Source organism: Crocuta crocuta, unplaced genomic scaffold (assembly GCF_008692635.1).
Source record: "Crocuta crocuta isolate KB4526 unplaced genomic scaffold, BGI_CrCroc_1.0 scaffold127, whole genome shotgun sequence".
In the NCBI taxonomy this organism is placed as follows: Eukaryota; Metazoa; Chordata; class Mammalia; order Carnivora; family Hyaenidae; genus Crocuta; species Crocuta crocuta.
The window spans coordinates 4,447,615-4,454,274 of record NW_027532008.1 but is presented as its reverse complement, the minus strand read 5'-3'; the positions used below and the strand labels follow the sequence as shown (position 1 = coordinate 4,454,274).

The following is a 6,660-nucleotide window of genomic DNA, read 5'->3' as shown; positions in this document are numbered from 1 at the left end:
CTATTTCCTGCACAGGCGCGCCCCCGGGAGGGTATCAGACTGGTCCAAGGTCAGACCATGTGACAGGCCCCTAATGCAGGGCTCTCTCCTCCGCACTGGGCTTATTCATACTTAGGAATAAAGGATCATCAGAGCATCAGAGGGTCCTCAGGTCCTCATTTGCACCCCACTGAAAGGAGAGATAAATGTGTGGAGATGTGAATGTCCCGAGCCACAGGATTGGGGAGATATTGGTGGGGTTTAGACATGGCTCTCTCCCTTCTTGGCCACGCCACCGGGCAGTGGTCCAGATCAGGCCAGGCTTAAGTGGAGTCCTCCTGATGCCTCTCAGGGGGCGGGAGGAGGAAAGGAAGCTTAGTGGAACACGGGAAAGCCAGGAGAGAGCCGAGGTGGGAAAAGTCAGCCTTCCAGGGGGACATCCGAGGCTCTGGGAGAAGCGTGCACGGGAATCAGAGGCCCAGGGTCTAGGGTGGGGAGGCCGCTGCGCCTCTCTGTGAGCTCAGACAGTCATTCAATTTACTCAGTGAATATGTACTGAGGATCCGTGCACAAGGTTGTGTGCTAGGAGGGGGGGAGGGCAGAAACATGGAGCCGACCTGGGTAGTTCCAGGAGCTCCCCGATCAGCGAGCAACAGAACAGATGGAAATATCATTACGGTATAGAGTTTGACCAGGAGCAGGAGGGAAAACAGAGAGGGCGGGCTACGGGCGTTGGGATAGAAGCGGTGGGAGAGATAGCCGAGCAGGGGAGGTGCGGAAGGGCATCCCAGGCATGGGCACAGCATGGACAAAAGCCTGGAGGTGGAGAATGCGGGACGTGTGCTGTCCTGCTCAGCTGGGACAGCCCTCGGGAGGGAGATGACGCTGGGAGAGTGTGCTTGCAACCAGGCCAGAGTGGTTCTTGAATGACCCCCGAAAGATTTTGGACTTTATTCTCTAATAAAGTATAATAAAGAGCAGGAGCTCTTGAAGGTTTTTGAGGGAGGTCATGTCACTAAGCATGTAAAGCAGGAAGAGTCGCTTTTGAAAGTTTAATGTCCCTTTACTTCTCCAGGGCTTAGCTTTAATGTTTATTTATTTTTGAGAGAGAGAGGGACACAGAGTGTGAGCAGGGGAGGAGCAGAGAGAGAGGGAGACACAGAATCTGAAGCAGGCTCCAGGCTCTGAGCTGTCAGCACAGAACCTGATGCGGGGCTCGAACCCACACACTGCGAGATCATGACCCGAGCTGAAGTCGGATGCTCAACTGACTGAGCCACCCAGGCGCCCCTCCAGGGCTTAGCTTCTTTATCAGTAGGTTGAGGGAATTGGACTAGATTAGAGGCAGCAAATACCTGGCATACAGATCACTACTTCCTAAACTGTATCCATAGCAGGCATCACTAGTCGATCCCTGCACTTTCTGCCACTGAGCTCGGTTTCAGCTCCACCGCACCCCGGCCAGTCTCTCCCATCACACGGAAGTTGGCCTGAAGGGTGGTGCTGACTGGTGATGCCGGTGATGCGGATTGCAATGAAGACAGCAGCGCCTTTCCCTTCACAGAGGTGCTTTTGTCCCGTCTTGTCTTCTGATCAACTCACCGCTCAGGTCACTATTTCTGGCTGCAGAGAGATGGAGAGGCTCAACAAGGCCTTTTTGCAAAAGGCTTACATCCCAGCACCCAGGGCTTGGCCCCACCTCTCAGCTAAATCCCACCGATCCCCCCGCAAGTCCAAAGGAGGCTGATTTAGGGGGCACACCTCCAGCCTTGCCACTGTCCCCAGAGCTTCTAGGGGCTTCTCTTCCAGCCCCGGCCACAGCCCTGGTGGTCCCAGACACGGAGCGTGAGGAGCTCCTGGAATTGTTGGCACAGGACAGATGCCCAGTTAGTTAGAAAAACATGTGGCTTACCCTTCCCTCTCTGGGTCCTCCAGCCACCACCTTCTAATTCAATTTCCGTTGAAAAACAATGGTTTCAGTGGAGGGAGAAAGAAGATTTTCCGAAACTTTGTAAAGTTTCAGAAAATAATTACCCCCCAAACTGGCAGACTCCCTCCCAGCTGGATTGGCCCCTCGCTTCCCTCTGAAGTCGCCCCCTCCCAGATCAGATCCTGGGCATCAGCTGCGGGTATGAAGCCCCCGGGAGGTCATCGCCCTCCCTCCTGATTTCTCACCTCCTCTTTCAGTGAGGACCGGTCCGGAAGGCGAGGAGGGAGGAGATGGTCTGTCCGTCCCTCAAGCCCGACCAAGGCAGGAACCAAACCGCGGGTGGGAGCTCCCTGAGCAGGCTCCACCTTCTTGGCGCCCTCGCTGCTCCCGCAGATGGAACTGAGCCCCAGAGAGGGTGCGTGACTGCAACATCATGAAAAACCCTGAGCCAGAAGTAAGGAGGCAGTGAAACGCTCCCCAGTTCCTGACCTCCAGAAATTGCAACATAATACATGTTTATTGCTTGAAGCCACTAAGTTTTGGGGTAATCTTTTACAAAGCAAAAGATAATATATCAGCCAAGCCCTCTGCCTGCAGAACTTCCGGCCACTTCTCACTACAGCCATTTGCTTAGCTTTGTTCAGAAAATCATCTAACGCTTGGAAATAGGCAAAGAGAAGGCGACATGTCTTATCAGTGTCATCACGGAGCACGGTTTACATGGCTCCCCGTGGGGACTTAATTATCTAGAGGGGTGCACCTTTGACCTAGTGTACAGTATTAAAAGACCTGACTTTAGTGGCGTCTGGGTGGCTCAGTTGGTTAAGTGTCTGACTTTGGCTCAGATCATCATCTCATGGATCATGAGTTCAAGGCCCGTATCGGGCTCTGTGCTGGCAGCTCAGAGCCTGGAGCCTGTTTCAGATTCCGTGTCTCCCTCTCTCTCTGCCCCTCCCCTGCTCACACTGTCTCTCTAAATAAGGAAATAAATAAGGAAATACGTACATACATACATTTTAAAAATTAAAAAAAAACCCTGCCTTTAGAAGTTGTATGTGAACTTATAGATTTCTGTCTAATAGAAAACCCCAAAAGGTTACGGATTGTTGGCCCTTTAGGACATTAACCAGTTTTATATCTAACTGAGCCATTTTATTCTACCATACTTTCTGTCATGTCCTGTAACTATTCCTCCAGTCCTCTGAAAGAGCATTGCCATCTTACGGCTGCTCTCATACATGAATTAAACACATTTTTAACATTGGTTCGATCTATATTTGAGTGGGAGTCATACTTTAAAAACATATATATATGTATACACACTTTGATAGCTTACACACCTCTGGGAATGGGGAGCTCACTACCTATCAAGGACCCCAGGAATCTTAGGACAGCTCTAAGAACAGGCTTAGGAGCTCTCCCTTATCCTTCTAGCTACATCCTCAGCCTCTGGTTCCTCCCTGGAGGAGAACCTCAGGAAGGGAGCTGAATCCCTAATTCCCATGACATCAACTCACTGCTGAGAGCGCTATTGCTGGATGCAGAGAGATGAAGAGGCTTCTACAAGGCCAGTCAGCTTTCTGCAGAAGCTTTTCCTGGGCTTACATTCCAGCACTAAGGGTCTTTCACTCTAGGGCACCTATTTCGTAACCAGAAAAAGAAGTTTTTAAATTAAGAGAGAACAGAAAGAATGCTATCTAAATTTTGCATCTGTGAGTTGATAGAGAATGGATATGGGGGAAGAGCCATTTACTGGCAGCGGTCCACTCTGACCCTCTGCCCAATTTCTTCTCTCTAGGATTTGGAGGGATCTCACTAGGTAAGATCCCAGCAGCTCTCATTCTGGCCCTGGAGCTTTGGGGACGAGGGTCAAATCTCCAGTATGACCCTCTATGTACGGCCCGTCCCTGCACACCTCACTCCCTTGTCTCATGCCAAGCTCCTCATTACCCCTTTCATTCCAAGCACGCTTTCACCCCCTTAGGCTCACCACGATCCCTTGCACCACCTGGCCTTTGCTCATGCTGTCTTCTCTCTCTGTGGCGTGTGCTTCACCCCCTCCTTGTCCTGACCATTTCCTGCCTTCATAGAGGCTCTCAGAATACCTGTACCCCGCCCCTCCTCCTGCACTCAGGCGACAATTTAATATTTCCCTGTGGAATGATTTGATACTGCTGGTCTTCCCGTCTGGACTGAGGGTCACAGAAGGATGGGAGCCACCCCTGCCTTGTCCTGTATTTTGCCCTCCAGGGCTCACAGTGGGCCTGGAGAGCAGTGGACACTCAGAGCCCGTGGGGCACAGTGCCAGGCAGTGAAGATGCTTCCGGTAGAGTTTGCTGAGCAAATAAGTAAAGGTTTCATGGCAGGCAGTGGCAGAATGGGAGGTCAACGCCCAAGCTGCCGGCCTCAAGGTCCAGTGCTCCCTCTGCGGCCCGGTGTGCAGTAGAGGTGAACTCGTTTCTTGTTGAACTGGATGGAAAGGCCTTGGCCGTGACTCAGGTTATATGAAGTACAATCAAATGCTCCCTCTTTTTTTTTTCTCTGAAGACAGCAGCTTACTAGCCACAAGAGACCTCCTGACGTCTGCTCATGCTTCAGCTCAGCCAGAGGCTTCTCTGCATTAAAAAAGACACGTATATCACAAGAGGTAAATGCTCATTGAAAAAAAAGTAAAATGCTACCGAAGTGCGGTGAAAAATGTGGAAGGCCTCCTGCCATCGCGCTCCCAGAAATAACGACGGTAACAGTGTCTACACCTGTAAAATAACCATGCCAGCGATCACAGCTAACCCTGACGTGGGGCTTCCTCTCCGGCTACCTTACATAGGAAGCCTCACAAAAGCCCAGATGGTGGGGACTTGGTTTTCATCCTCATTTCATCGATGGAGAAACTGAAATGTGCGAAGGGCTTGAAGAAGTTGCCCAAAGTCGCACAGTCAGTAAGAGACAGAGCTGGGCCAGGAATCCAGGGAACTGGAGAGTCGAGGAGCTTTCTGGAGGCCTCCTCCTTTTCTGCAAGTGTCTACACTTCCCCTCTGACAGCACAGTTGTTCAAGGATGGAGTCTGGACCGAAGCCTTGACGGCTCCTTCCCAGCTCTGTGACCTTGGACAACCTACTACACCCCTCTGTGCCCCAGCTTCTTCATCTGTAAACTGGACAGCAGGGCGGTCCCACTTTGGGATGGCTGTGAGTCAGGGGGAGGGAAGGGACTGGAGCACAGTGAGGGGTGCGGGGGGTGGGGGGGGTGTAGGTTTCTGGTGTCACACCCGCACCAGGTGTGAGCTGTTCTCCGGGCACCCGGATGCTTGCTTCTCGCTCCCCCTGCAGCGAGCTACCGTCCAGAGCCGGTGATGACGCCTCCCCCCACACCTCCTCTTTACTGGCGGCCCAGAGCCCCAGCCCAGGCTTTCCAAGTTCTAGCAGATGTTACTCGGCAACACCGCAATGGCCGTCACCCTTGTGGCGCCTGCTGCGAGCCCGGAACCTTGCGAGGGCCTTTCTGCCCAGTCGACTAGGGCTGTCATGGCTGAGAGCTCAGGAGCCTGAAGGTCCTGAGTTCAAATCTGTGCTCAGGCACTTCCGGCCGCTGCACTGTGGACAAGGGGCTTTGCCAGGCCGCCGTGGGGCGAGCTCAGAGCAGGTGCGCCGTGAGCGAAACAGGCGTCGTCTGTGCGCGGCATGCAGTGAGCGCCAGCTGGAGGGGTGGACAGACGGACTGATCGGACCGTGCCCGTGCTCAGATCTGTGCACCTTGTCATCTATGAGATGCCAGCATGACTTCATTTCCTCTTCGCTGCAGCCTCAGAGGCTGAAGCTGCCAGTGAGGAAACAGGACCTCTGAGGGCAGTCACTTGTCCGAAGTCCTATCTCTGGCATTTACCGAGCTCTGGTGGCTCTGGGATGGCCACCCCCGGCCCCAGGATGGGCCCATAGCCCCCGCCTCTGGCTCCTCTCACACTAGGTACCCCTTGCCAGAGCTAGGACACCCCTGGCCCACAGGGCCACCGGGGACAGGGGGGAGGGGTGGGGGAGCCAGAGGCTGCCACTGTCAAGAGGGAGAGGCCAAGGATTGGTCAAAGGAATTCCTGACTCCCCAGATCTTGGAATGAGAGAAGCAGACATTCTTGAGATGGTTGGGCCCCCATTTCTGCCCGACCCTCTTCGAATATGCCCGAACCAGCCTGCCCCCTGCCCTGCCTCTGCTCGCACCCCCCCCAGCACAGAGCCTGCAACCTCCTGAGGCCCCCCCACGGTACCCCGGCTGGCGCGAGCGCATGAGAACACAGCCTCAGGGGCTCAGGCCAGCTTCCGGAAAAGCATCCATTCCTAGAAAGCTCTGGGGCAACGCCCACTGCATCCTCCCCTCACACCCAGGGGCATGTGACCAGCTGAGGCCCCCTTCCCGGGACCGTCAACCCGGCTATTTGCACACCAGCTGTGAAGTCCTTCCTCCACGTGCAGGGGAACGTCACACACCCAGGTTAGGTAATCCTCCCAACACCTCGTGTGGGGAAGGCCAGGACTATCCACTGATGGGGACACTGAGGCACAGAGCAGTGAAATGGCATGGCCGTAAGTGACAGAGCTGGACACTGATCCCTACACTCGGGGGAGATGTCAGAGCCAGCAGGCCCCTGATGCAGGATCTGTGCAGGGGCTTTCAACTGGCCGCTTGGTTGAATCACCCGGGGTGGGTTTAAGGGGTGCCCACCCCAAACCTGAATTAAGTATATGTTTTAAAAGACCCCC

The 6,660-nt window shown here is 54.0% G+C and overlaps 1 long non-coding RNA gene across 1 annotated transcript; it reads right to left on the bottom strand.

The window, feature by feature from the left end:
* Positions 1–1,057: 1,057 nt before the first annotated feature.
* On the bottom strand, positions 1,058–2,345 carry LOC144241309 (uncharacterized). The gene is made up of 2 exons (XR_013338016.1): positions 2,155–2,345; positions 1,058–1,602 (listed from the first exon to the last, which is right to left on the bottom strand). It is a non-coding gene; the product is annotated as an uncharacterized LOC144241309 (long non-coding RNA).
* Between the last annotated feature and the right edge of the window lie 4,315 nt (positions 2,346–6,660).